This window comes from Labeo rohita, chromosome 14 (genome assembly GCF_022985175.1).
Source record: "Labeo rohita strain BAU-BD-2019 chromosome 14, IGBB_LRoh.1.0, whole genome shotgun sequence".
Taxonomy (NCBI): domain Eukaryota; kingdom Metazoa; phylum Chordata; class Actinopteri; order Cypriniformes; family Cyprinidae; genus Labeo; species Labeo rohita.
In genome coordinates this window covers 5,027,626-5,041,761 of record NC_066882.1, presented here as the reverse complement: position 1 = coordinate 5,041,761, position 14,136 = coordinate 5,027,626, and the positions used below count along the sequence as shown (strand labels likewise).

Here is a 14,136-nt window from a genome sequence, read left to right as displayed (position 1 = left end):
TTTCTGCTGTTTACTTTGTTATGCCAATAGGTGACGACAAGTGACTGTCTCTGTGAGTGAGTTAGTTTAATCATTCATTCAACTCATTTGTTCGGTAGGTTTTTAATAACTAACTAAAAAGGTCTTTATGTGAGAGACATTGAATCGTTCACTCAAGCAATTCTTTCAGGAAATAAATAAGTATTTTATATTGAGTCATTGAATAGTCCACTCAAGCAATTCTTTCAGAAACTAAAAAAGTTTGTTTAGCAGGTCTTTAACTTTACCATAAGTAGGTCTTTAGGAGTGAGTCATTGAATCGTTCACTCAATTTTTTTTTAGAAACTAATCAAGACTTTATGTGTGAGTCACTAAATCATTAAATCAAGCAGTTCTTTCAGAAACTAAATAGGTCTTTATAAATGAGTCATTGAATCGTTTACTCAAGCGATTCTTTAGAAACTAAACAAGTCTATGAGTGAGTCATTGAATCATTCACTCAAGCAATTATTTCAGGAAATAAATCTTTATGAGTGAGTCACTGAATCATTCACTAAAGCAATAATTTCAGGAAATAAATCTTTATGAGTGAGTCATTGAATTGTTCACTCTAGCAGTTCTTTCAGGAAATAAGTAACTATGAGTAAGTCATTGTATAGTTCACTCAAGCAATTATTCCAGAAACTAAAAAAGTTTTTATGATTGACTCATTGAATCATTCACTCAAGCAATTCTTCAGGAAATAAACAAGTATTTATGAGTCATTGAATTAATCACTCAAGCAATTCTTTCAAGAACTTAAGTCTTTATGAGTGAGTCATTGAATCATTTACTCAAGCTGTTCTTTCAGGAACTAAGTTAGTTTTTATGAGTCATTGAATCATTTACTCAAGCAGTTATTTCAGAATCTAAATAAGTCTTTAAGAGTGAGTTAATTAATCATTTACTCAAGCAATTTTTTTCAGAAACTAGAAAAAAAAAGTCTTTATGATGAATCATTTCATGATTCACCAATAGATGATGCTACACAGTGATAGACATCACAGTGTTGATGCGGCATTGTGATTCCTCCCTCCGATTCATTCAGAGGATTTTGAAAGAGTAACTGAATCATTCACTCAAGCCATTCTTTCAGAAATTAAACAAGTCTTTATGATGAGTCACTTGATGCATTCACTCAACGGATTCATTCAACAGTGTTGATTCATTCAGGAATTATGAAAGAGTCATTAAATCATTCAATCACAATTTTGTTCAGGATCAAATCAACCAAACCAAAATTTACTCAACCAATTAGTTTAACAGCACTGATTCATTCAGGATTGAAATGGGTGAATTAAATGAATTAAAGATAAAATTTAAAAATAATACAATTTAAGTTAATATTAACTTTTTGCTTGTTGAGCTGTTGCAAGAAAGCAATATCACACTATTGTGCAGCCATTTTATTCAACCAATTTTGGTAGTTGTAATGTAATTTTTTATAATTAGTAATAGAACTTTTTGTACGGAAGACCCTGAATCTGTAGCACAGGAGTTTCACGCTAAAGAGGGACCTTGGGACATTCGTTTTTTTTACCTTACTTGTTTACATATTTTTTTGCTGGTCTGTTGTTTAAAAGAGATATCACTACTGTGTTACTTGGCAACACACAAAGCTGGATGCTTGTGCTTTTTATGAAATCATTTTGTTGGCATAGAAAAAAAATAAACATACAACTTACCTGGCCTTTTTTACTTTTTGTGAAATGTAAGTGTGATGATTACCACAACACTGTACATTAAGCAGTTCAAAAGTGTTCAACATTCACTTTGTGCAGTGTTGAGGAGCTGCAGGGAAATGCTTGAAATCCACTGGCATAAAGAGAGCAGTCATTAGTTAAAAAGTTATAGAAGATACTTAAATTCCACTGTATGATGGAAACATCCAGATATGACAGTGTCCCTTAGGTGGATTAATACTACTGCCATAAAACTCAGCTAATACCACTCACCCATCCCTGAGCAGTTATGTAGGATTTTCTGTTCATTCAACACACTGAGTGAAAAATACATTTTGCGTATGACTCATGGAGTATTGTTCACTTCTCTACTTGAGAGATCCATTTTTTTTCTTTCAAGTGGGGTAACGACCATGTATATATATGAAGACCGGAACTATTATGGCAGTCAGTGGATTTTCCCTCTTGAAACATTCAGGTGCGAAAACACCCACTGAATTTCGCTGGAAATGCTCTACTGCAGGTGATTGTTAAGTCAAAGTTATATAGATTAAACTTGCATAAAAGTGAATCTTCAAGTTAATGTTAAAAGGAAAAAAATAATGATTGTAAAAAGCTTCTACCAATCAAACTTATTGTTAGGCCAAGTTTGTCTTCAAAGGGCAATGCTGTATCTGCCAGGCTGTATTACATTCACATGCTCAGTGACATATAAACAGTGCAAATAGCTGTTGTAAGCAAAGATTTTATGTTAAAACGACTCTTTACTTTTTTGCATGGCGATGTTACACAAAACAACGATTTGCGAATCTCATTTCTATCGCCAATCGTTTGGCTTGTACAAAATAAACTACTGTATTCCATAGTTCATTATCTGCAGTAAGAAAACAGCATATTTTTAAGCATATATAGCGTCTCGTATGCATCCTAATTGGCGTATGATATAAAGAGTGTCGCAGGAGTCTTATGTGTAATATTTTCTCACATACTGTGTGACCTCTGAAAAGCCTCAGCAAGAATTATTGCTTAACATGATGGCACATTCCCAGTCACTGCAGATTTAGGGTTGGCAATACCATTAACACATTTGCAAGCCTTTGGAACAGAGAAAAGCAGCAGTGTGCCGCCAGTGCAGTCAGCAGGGAAGATCAATGAAGGACAAGCGCGTTTAGTGGCTGGGACTGAGAGCCACATTCCCTCTTGCATTGCTTGTAACATGAAATCAACTCCGTAAGCTCCAGACATTTTTCCATATATGACACAAACGGGGTCGTATTCACTCCAGCGGTGGGTGATGAGCGTCGGGTGTCCAAATGTTCACGATTTGATGGGAGGGTCCCCCACGGTTCAAGCCAAGTGTCGGGAGTTGATCGGAAATCAGGTTTGGAGTTGTTGATTAGACATCAGACATCATTTTTTAACCTAACATGACTGGGCCTAATATGGCTGGTGTGTGCGGATCCAATTTCGGTGGCTTTGCTGGAATCCAATTTCCAGCCACATCTCGCTTTGTGATAGCAAAGCTAGTTGAAGGTGTGATAAATTCTGCTTGATAAGAACAACTAATGACGGACTGGTAGAGGGAAGAAGATGATTATGTTTTACATACTAACCTTGGCTGCCAGGGCCTGTCCTTTAATGACAGCATAATTCAGCGTTCACCTTGGGAAGCTGCCATGGATTTTAGTTTATGAGGTCACCTGCATAACCTCAATCATTCAAGTACAAGCTCTGTCTTTGCATCAGTAGCTCTCTCATGCCCATTTTTAAGGAAAGGCTTGTGCCACTGATGCCCCGCTGACTTCATTTCCCATTTTCTCTTTATTCCAAACGCTCTTTCTCTTCATTCTGTTTCCTATGATTTGTTACCACCAGTTATGTTAGTGTACTGAACGGATTTAGCAGCTTGTTATTTATTTAGTTTATTTGATTTGACTTTATTGGATTTGCTGGCTTCTATCCTTAAATGATTAATTATTGCAAAGTTTAAAAAATGTCATGTTTAAATGGAAAGGAGAGTTAATAATATACATTGATGTAACATTTATTATTATATTTGTCAGAATTATGCATATTAATATATATTTTGTCAAATTCTGCAATGAAAGTGCAGAACACACACACACACACACACAAGGGCTGCATATATTTCACCAAAGCACAGTCAAAGCAATATTATTCCAATTTAATATAAATATTTTCTATTTCTATATATTTTTTGCATTCTACACTGAAACAAAAACAGTAAATTTACTAGTAGTAGAAAATCTCTAGTACTACATTGTGAAACCTTCACAGTTTCACAGGGAAAAGACTGATATTTATATCTCACAATTCTCACTTTTTTTCTCACAATTTTGTTTTAAAGTCAGAATGGCAAGATATGAACTTGCAATTCTGACTTTATTTCCCAGAATTGTGAGAATTTAAATCCTGAAATTGAATTTTTATTTTCACAATATCCAGTTTATATCACACAATTCTGAGAAAAAAAGTCAGAATTTAAAATTTATATCTCACAATTCTGACTTTATAACTTGGATTAAAAAAATAATAATAATAATTAAAAACTGCGAGATTAAATGTAATTACCAATTTTTATCTTCATTTTTAGGGATTGAATTTTTGCAGTTTTTTTTAAATATTTTTTTTTACAACTCATTTTGGCCAATACCGATATATTTCCTTTTGTTTGGAAACAACACTAAGTCTCTCCTGTGAGGAAATTATAGGCAAATTATTTTTTTATTTTGGTTAGTTTAAAAAAAAAAACATATTTGTTCGAATTAAATAAACAATAATGAAGTTCTTTTATAATGACAGTACACTGAAGTTCTAAAGCAAAAGAGTTCTAGAGCTCATTTGTTTTAAAAAAGTAGCATATTACACATGAATAAATAGTATTTATAAACGTATTTAATTTACAGGTGTTTTTTTCACGTAAGCTATAACTTTAAATTTAAACATACTCATGATTTTATGACGAAATAAGTGCTTTATTTAATCAGAAACACAGTCTAAATGCTATTGGTGTATTTTACTTTGTTTATTAGAAGTAGGCCAACAGCGCCCCCTACGGAATTAAAACACTTTACCGAATGAGCATTAGCACCCGGGGGAAGTTGTCGCTGCTGCCACTGCACATGCTATTACTGTTTACTCTATTGCACACCAAACACGTCATTATGTACATGCATTCTCAGTTTAAATGGAGCGATCCAAAACAGTCAATCTAATCATCATTCAGGCAAAACTTTGCTTCAAGAATGAGCCACATTGCTGACGTGATGTGAGTTTACGTATTCCCCTTATCGGCGAGACATATCGGCATAATTTTTCATATCGGTGCCGATTGTCACACCCCTGTGGACTGTTTCTTTGGTTTTTCCCTGATATGTCCTTATTTGGTCTTTCCTGTTCCATTTTCTATTATGACGTCATTGTTTAATCATTTACACCTGTCCTCGTCTCATTAGCCTGGGTATTTAAGTTTGGTTCAGTTCCTCGTTTGTTTGTCAGGTCTTAAAGTCTTTTAGTGTTGTTTTCGTGTGTTTGCGTGTGGATTCCCTGCTGTTCCTGTTCGTTCCTGTTCATTCCTGTTCCTGTGTATGGATTATATGAATAAAGTGCATGTTCCTGATTTCCTCGTTCCTACTCCTCCTTCCCGCACACGATGCGTGACACCGATATTTACTATCTGTTTACATCTAAAGTCATTATCAGCCAATTCCGATAACGGCCCGATAATATCCTGCATCCCTATTATTTTTTTTATTCAGTTGTGGAAACGGGACACAGGATTAATATATGTGGAAAAATAACTTTTTATTTTTTTATTTTTTTTCAGAATTATGTGATGAAGTTAAAGTGGAAAGATTTCTTTAACAGAAATCTTTTGTAACATTATAAATGTCTTTACTGTCACTTTTGATAAATGTCATGCATATTTGCTGAATGAAAGAGTCTTTCAAATATAATTTAAAATATTAATTTCTTTCAAATAATATATATTCTAATTTAATTAATTTGATTCTATTTAATGGAGGTATAAGTAGTCAGATCTTCACAAAAGTACCCCAAGCACTACCAAAAACCTAGCCAACTTCTTTTTTGATATGTTTTGAAAATCAGTATTCATGTATGTGTGTATGTGTGTATATGTGTATGCGTGATGTATGTGATGTATGCTTTTAATAACAGTATTTTAAGCTTGTTGTAAAGCTTTTATGGAATGAAAGTGAAGTTTTTGAGCTCCGCCAGCCTCGCAGTTCACTGATATGTGAAGTAACTTCTACTGCCACCTCATATTTTGCGAGCTCTTTTTGTATAGGACAAAGTGTCCCGTGGGATTTGCATTATTAAAGCACTTTGATGTGCTTTACTTGTTTTCATTCTGGAGAATGTATTATCCCGTGGTGTGCGAAGGGGTAAAGTAGCACAGATATGTTAAAAGGCACCGGCAGCCTCCAACCAAAGCATAGGGAGAGGACGCTTTACTCTTCAGACATCACAGAGGTGCCATCTGTGAAACAGTACATAAGACGACGCGAGCGGCTGAGGAAGTATTGCAGATAACCTCCACAACCCCTTTATTTTGCTTTATGCCAGATCACTTTATGATAGTGCCTAGCTTGCATATTCCCTCAGGGAAAGGATTTTCTGTCTGTGGCACTTGTCAACATTGACATCCATACAGAGATCACAAAGGGGCTTTAGTTCTAATGCCGCAAGTGTGCGTGGCACAGTGACATTGCTGTGTATGCATTTTTTTTATGTAGCAATTTCTTACCCTTGTCTCCGTTCCCTTAAGAATCTCAGACGGCAGACACTCGGTCGGATTTTTAATAAATCAGAACTAACAAGTTGGTTAAATCAAATTCACATCCCTTTTACCTTCTTTGTTTTCCATCCACTAAGTCAAAAGTCGTTTTACAGCAACTAATGCATTTTTCAAGTAGCTATTTTTCAGACTGTTTGTTCCTTTTTGTTAAGGACCACTTTAATGCTAATGTGAAATAGCTCTCAGAGAAATCACTGCAAGGTCTGACATGCCTTGCCAGTTCAGCTCTCTTTCCGGACCTGTCACTGTTCCCGACGCTGTAGACAGCAGAAGAGCTTTGTGAGACATTGGAAAAGCTTGGTGTGTGAGAACGTCGTGCATGTCGTAGACCAGCTGTCCGTGGAGAGATCTTAAAAGATACAGGCAGGAATGAGCAATTTAGATATTTTCTTTCTTTCTTTCTTTCTTTCTTTCTTTAGTTAGTTTCTTGCATGCATTTATTAAATAGTTAATGCTCAACACATCAGTCTGCAAGATATATTAGAGATATTACAGTTAAATGGACAAAAATTACACATTGCACAAGCACTTATGTAAGTTATGCATGCTATTTATATATGCCTATGAATGCATCTTTCATCATTTTGAGAAACCTGTCAAGTGGCCTAACAAACGATTTTGAAATGCCTCAGATTAAATTAAGAAAATTAGTGGAGATGCTGTAGACGGTATGGAAAATTGCTGCTCTCTAGACATGCACACGGACTGCAGGAGGCACGCTATTCATTTTTCCTGTGTCACTACATTGCCACCTAGTGATGGTCACTCTCTTACCTTTTGTCTGAAAAGATCAGAAGTGATCTGAGATTGAGAAAACACTGCTGGCAAAACATTCCCTGTGAAAGTTGCTGCTCAGCATATGATGCAGTGCATTTAAAAGTGGTATAGTGGAAACTTTTTATCAATATAATTCAAGTAGGAAGGGGGAATATTGTGAAAAGCATCACCTTCTGTGATTGAAACTACTCAGAAATGCAGCCTGTTGAATTTTGCATTACGCTCAATGTAATAAACAGCACAAATAGACTTGTTTTCTTTGCCATGCTTCTGAAGTTACATGGTAACTTGGATTGTAATACATTATTAATCTGCGAAGTGCATTACTTGACACAGTAGGTTATTACTTGACAAACTGCATTAATCTTAAAAAGTGATTATCGATGTAACAATAATGAAATGTTGACGTAATAATGCATTATGAATGAGAAATGAATTTGCCAGCTAGGACCACATATTTGAATGACTGATGCAAATTTGATTGAATTTTTATGTTTTCTGGTAGGGGTGTGACGAGACTTATCCCACGAGACGAGACGAGATTTTTTCAAACTTTTTTTTAAAGAAATCCTCAGTAATGAAATACATAGGGAAAATCTTTTATTTAACTGAAAAAAACTAAATGCAAAAAATGTAGGTGCGTTTTGAACTTTATGAAATTAAACTTTAATTAACTTTAAACCATTTTAATTAATTATATGCAGTAATAAACAACATTAAAACAATAGCTTCACAATTCTGGATAAATTGAGAATCCCAGTTGTTTTTAATAAATTGGAGACCATGATTCTCTCACGATTCTGGAGAAAAAAAGATTAGAAAACTAAACAAAGTAATGTAATTTGCTAGTGATCCTGACAAAATGTTCATTGCTTACGTTTTTTAAAAACGTATTCATTTAAACAAAATAAAAAAATAAAAAAAATCAATGAAGGAGTCAGTGTCTTAATTCATTAAGACTTGTTTGACTATTGGAATCTCCTGAATGAATGATTCAGTGACATTCCTTGTTTTAAACGGGCAGTTGTCGCCACCTCCTGGCGGAAGAGGATAAGCGTTACAGTACATACCAGTGTTAAGATATTTTCGTTTTGATGGCTACTGTCATATAGACAATAAGTGTTATAGACAATAAGTGTTTACACCCAAACTATTAACTTTTATCCCAGTACTTCTGTTATTTAAATGTCTGTAACAGAAATAATGATTATAATGTGGTTGAAAAGACTGCCTGTGTTGCTTTTTCTGAATCAGCAGCAGTATAAATGCAGATTTGATTGTCTTCAACACCTGTTTCACATCATGTTTTGTTGCCACCCATATCAGTGAATGACAGCGTTCACATCGGAAGCGTAATAATGGCCGACTCTCTGATTCATTAAAGGGGTCATCGGATGCTAAGTTCACTTTTACATGTTGTTTGAACATTAATGTGTGTTGGCAGTGTATGTACAAATTTACCCTATAATGATAAAAATCCATGCAGTGGTTTTTAATTAATCTGTAAAAATAATATCCCCTTTTTCAAATCAAGCCATTCTGTGGTCGTCATTTACTCCCGACATCTGAGCCGCTGAAGATGCAGTAGATTAACGTTACATTTATTTGTGAAGGGAATGCGCCTCCCGGTCTACATATATCCGTTTGTGTTCGCGCGAATCATTCGTGATCCAGCTTCACTTACAGCAGAAGTGAGTATAAGGGTTTTTTTAAGAATCTTTGCGATCACCTTTCCTAATAATGTGCTAGTTAGTAAGTTTAGCGGCTAAATGCAGCTAAAGTAAACAGGCTCGTCTCTCCACAGAAAGAAGAGAGGGGCGGGGTGAGCAGAGCTCATTTGCATGTAAAGCAGCCTCGACCAGAATGAGATATATGGTAACAAAATGAGGTAAAAAGGGTGTTGTTTTACACAATATACAATGTATATTGTATCTTATATATATAAGACTTTTCATTAAGACCCTAAAGAATCATATCAACTTGTGGAAAATGGGCATCCGATGACCCCTTTAACATGGGCAGCGACAAAACGTGCTTCTCTTGTGAAAACAGCCGCAATAGACATTGCTAAATCGTTGTCATTCAGGAGTAAGATTGCGTGGGTGTTTGAATCTAGATCTCGATCTTTTGAGGATTAATCGTGCAGCTCTAATGTAAACTGCAAAATCAGGATATGGTCAGGAGATCTCGCGAGATCTGACTGGTAACGTCACCGTCAGCTGGAGTGGCTGCGGCTCCGCCCATTGAGTGGGAAAAGACTTGAGTGGCAGATTTGGTTTCAACGTGAATGCTGCGCCAGAACACACAAAACACCTCTAAAACCAGAATAAGCTATGTGATTGACTGTACAAAGAGATTTGACAAGAAACCTGAGGTATATTTTTACAGATGGCTGAAAGCTACTGAAAAGAGAAGCTAATTAATCGCTGCAATTCAGAGAAATAAATGGTTCACTCCAGGCAGCGAAACATGGATTTGCAGTTATCATTCCTTGTAAATATGTTGAATTGTGCAGTAAAATCATATTGTATATTTTGTATTATAATATATTGTATTGACAACTCATTTAACTAGATATTTACCATCTTAAATTCTGCATGGATGTTTTTAAATAAACACTGACAAAAACTATATACGGTTTTCAGCTGGATCACCGGGGTTTAGACCAACCTATTTTGTATTTACAAAATGAGTTCACAGGCAAATTTGCTTTATTTATTTTCCCCAGCATCAAAATCAGACACATATAAGTGTTAGAAAACACGATTCCTGGCTGCATCAATATCCATTGACCACTGGATATGTGTTAAGTTGTTAGGAACATCACATCAAGTTCAGCAACCTTTAGTTTAAACTGATTATTGTTTGTTTTACTTGAGTTTTCGCATCTCCTTAATAAATCCATTCACGCTGAAGGCGTGTCCCGGGCGGGAAAGTGACGTCAATGCATACGCTCTATTTTCTGGGAATTTAAATACCGAAAACAAGTTCTAAAAGCCTAATGTGAATACCAGAAGGCCCCCGGTGTACGAGAGTCTCTTTTAATATCTTCAGAGTTGTGGATGTGTTTGTAAGACTTGCCTAGCTTAACTTAAGTAACAACCTTAGGGATTTTTCGTATCCAATCAATAGTCTAGCCATCAATCGGAACTGGCTCATCCTTGCTCGCTTGTGCTTGATCAACAGTTTACATGCACAAGGGACAAGGCCTTTGCTTAAATTCCACCCCGGCACAGTAGGGAAAAATAGTCTAGTCCTTAGTGGGCTCCTCTTGTCAGTGGGCCCAGAACAATATTCCCCTATCCATCCCCTTGATGCAGGCCCTGACCTGGGATGTGCTGTTTTTGACAAAGTAGCATGAACTCGAATGCTTCTGACGAAACCGGTATGTTTTGATCTTAAGTGACAATAAAATCGAGTCAAGAGTCATATTTTTGTGAGTTTTCGTTTATTGACTTATTTGTAGTCTTTTCATATGATTTTAATTGCAGTGCCACAGTAGATGGAAATCTTAGGTGAGGAATCAGATCAAGCAATTAGATGTTGCTATGGTTGCAAGACACAAGTTAACATGCGCAAGACCAAGTTAGTCACAACATCCAAAAAAAAAAAAAAATTTTAACTGTGGATCTAGCTGTCTGGAAGACACAGCTCTCTGAATGATAATAATCATCACAACGGCACACTATATGGTGTAATTACATTGTCAAATGTAAGAAGAAATAAAAAGCCTGATAATATCATGCGTTGTTACCGCAAATTATGATTCATGCACAGTTAGATGCAATCTAATCCGTATAACCTATTGCAAAAGCAGTTTCATGTCCATTCAAACTGAAGGAGCACGTGCGGCCTAAGAATTTTTATCCAAATGGATTTTAAATGCATGTTTGTCTAGAACACTGTGTCAGAAATCAGCCATTCACATGTCAAAATTAGGTCAGCCCTTTTGATAACACCCAAAAAAAAACAAAGATGTCACTGCCGAAACATTTGACAGCAGTTTGCACCAGTTCTGTAGAATTAAAAAAATATTAAAAAATAATTTAAACCCAGGTCACCTTACTAGCTAATCAAAAACTGTGCCAGTAGACTAACATATCTTATGTTTAATGAGCTAATAAGATGTGCAGTTTATTTCTTTTAAATTGGTCATTGGGCAAGTGAGCCAGGACTGCTACTGGATTTTACTTTGTGTGTGTGTTTGTGTGTTTGTGAACATTTCATGTCAACATTGATGTTGTTCATGACAATCCACACTCTACAGTCCAAGAAAACATTTTCTTTTTTTTTTATTTCTTCCTTTCAGACTGCAGCTGGTGGCACAGACTAAGCAACCTAATTGGACAACTTTATAAGCTGAAGTTCACCTGGTAATGTAAGAAGTGTAACAGTGCTGCGACAAATGTTCTTGCACCTTTTGGCTACAGATGAGATGAGAAAAGACACATGTGTTAAGAGATGTGTTTTATCCGAAATAACCACCAACTCTTCACTTGAATGCCTTGCACTCATTAATTAATTAGAATGTAACAACACAAACTGAAAAATGTATAATCTTGTTGTAGGTACAAATAACTTCTAGTACAACAAATCAGTACTAAATTTATTAAAATTGGGCTTAAAAATCATAATGCTTATCTGTCTTTGACCTTTGCTAAAAGGAATATTCTGGGTTTAATACAATCAATACAACCTTTTTTAAAAAAAGATGAATAACTAAAGCATACAGGCTCTTACAATAAAAGTAAATGGAGCCAATTTTGGAGGATTCAAAAGCGGAAATGTGAAGTGTATAATTTTGTAAAAGTACTTCTGTTAAAAAATTGCATTATTCGAGGTGTGAAATAGTTGAATTAATAATTTTAGGGCTTTTTGTGTTGCACTGTCATGCTAACAAGTTAAATTTTATGGAACTTCATAGAAAAAAATTAGTAAGTGATTTTTTTTTTTTTCCACACTACAATCATTATAATAATGTAATAAAAGATTTTTGGACTTCAAGAAAATGCTATTTTAGGATTTCTACTTAAATACATGTCAGTTTGTATTTCTTTGTCATTATTAGTTAAATTTACTAGCAATTTTGAAATGAAAATTGTTTCTAAAGAAATCTTACAGCGGTAATCAAAACAGTGCCTGTTTTAACAGATTGGCTCCATTCGCTTCCATTGTAAATGGCTCGCTGTAACCCAGATGTTTGCTTTTCTTTTTAAAGAAAAGGAGGGACAAGTGAAAATAGATTTTCGTGATAATCAACATTACGCCACAAGCGCCGTCGTCTGGGATTGACTTGTACCGAACCCAGAATATTCCTTGAATATGTCCATGAAGAGTTGCGCTAATAAGCGCGTCCTCTTCAACAGCGCAGTGCGTAGAAGGAGCACAGGCTACATCAATACGAGAACACAGATCTGCTCTATTGATGTGGCAGCCAGTAAAAGTGAAAGAGAGGAAACGGGGGCCTGTCATTAGGACTTAACATAAAAGTAGCAAAATTGAAATAATTCAGTTTTGCTTTTATGAAGGAAATAAAGCAGTGTGAGTCAGACGCCCGATGTGTTTGACAGAGAATAATAACACAGGTGTCAGTGAGCTCAGAGGCGGCAGCTAAAGTGTCGCGAAGGGTAAACTACAGAAATAGCACACTAGTAAGACTATTGCAGCATGCAAATTTGAATTGATAATGGATCTTTAGTAGCGCACCAGCATGGCCTGCGTTATCTTTTAAGAAAACAGAAAGGTAATCATATTTTTATTAATCTCAGCGGGGTATTTGCATAGATTGCAGCTCGCTTTTCCCGCCGGAATTCCATATTCCAGCACGGAGGCACTTAGGCTTGCCATTTAAGCACTAACCTAATGGGTGAAGATAAATGACCTCTACGTTTTGAACTTGGCCGCGCCGCCTACGGCAAGAGGGGAAAGTTGTTGTTTGTCTCCAACAACAAGAACAACTGCGTGTCCTTGTTTTTCTCCATGGCAGGCAGTTCAATTTATGGTCGGACTCATACTTTTGTGCGGTTGTTAAATCATCCTTATAAATTAAACAGCAGGTGCTAATTGAGGAAGGGAAAAACGCACCCATAATTATTAGCATCCAGCAGAGACACATGTCGGAGGACAGGCATCGGACGCTCTGCTGCCTTGACAAATAAAAGCAAGGCGAAAGTAACTGCTGCCGTGTATGTCAGCAAATACAGGTTGAATTTGAAAGGCGTAGCATTTTCTTTATCACTTTTCCTCAAATAAGTGGATTTGCTGTCTAGCTTTGTATTAGCAATAGAGTAGTGCAAGTGAGCAAGGCAGATATGAAGCGACACATCAATTTATGTATTTCCAAAGCAGAAGCTGGCCATTTTTGTCAGCGAAGCTGATTGCACATTGTAGGACTGGATGTACCTTTGCCGCACGGATCGCTCGATCTATTGTACCGTGTCGCCAGCATAAACTGATTTAACGAACATCTGGTTTTCAAAGTGTGCCTAATGATGTCACATTCATCTTGCTCTAAATGGCTTAAGTGCATGTAATTATATTTTTAATTAAGCATGAATCTGTTTCTGTCAATTGCAGCAATTTGTCATTTTCTTATGAAATATACTGTGCGATGTGAGACGGGATGCATTCAGTCAAATTAAATAACATATCTATTTCCTGGGATCGGTTTAGATTTTCTTATAAGCGTGACAGTGAAACATTTAATAGGTCCTCGTGTGTTTTAGCTGCACCGGCTTCTGAGGTTTCATAGTAGGTGGCAATTTGATAACCTCGAGACTAAATTGGCTTTTCCCTCCAATCTTGTTCAAAAACCAACTG

The 14,136-nt window shown here is 35.9% G+C and overlaps 1 long non-coding RNA gene across 1 annotated transcript in view; it reads left to right on the top strand.

Annotated features, from left to right (window-relative positions):
* LOC127175847 (uncharacterized) overlaps positions 1-11,827 on the top strand; it is a 37,368-nt gene extending 25,541 nt beyond the window's left edge. The window contains exon 3 of the long non-coding RNA XR_007829031.1: positions 11,627-11,827. This is a non-coding gene — a long non-coding RNA (uncharacterized LOC127175847). The remainder of the gene's footprint in view (positions 1-11,626) is intronic.
* Positions 11,828-14,136: the final 2,309 nt, after the last annotated feature.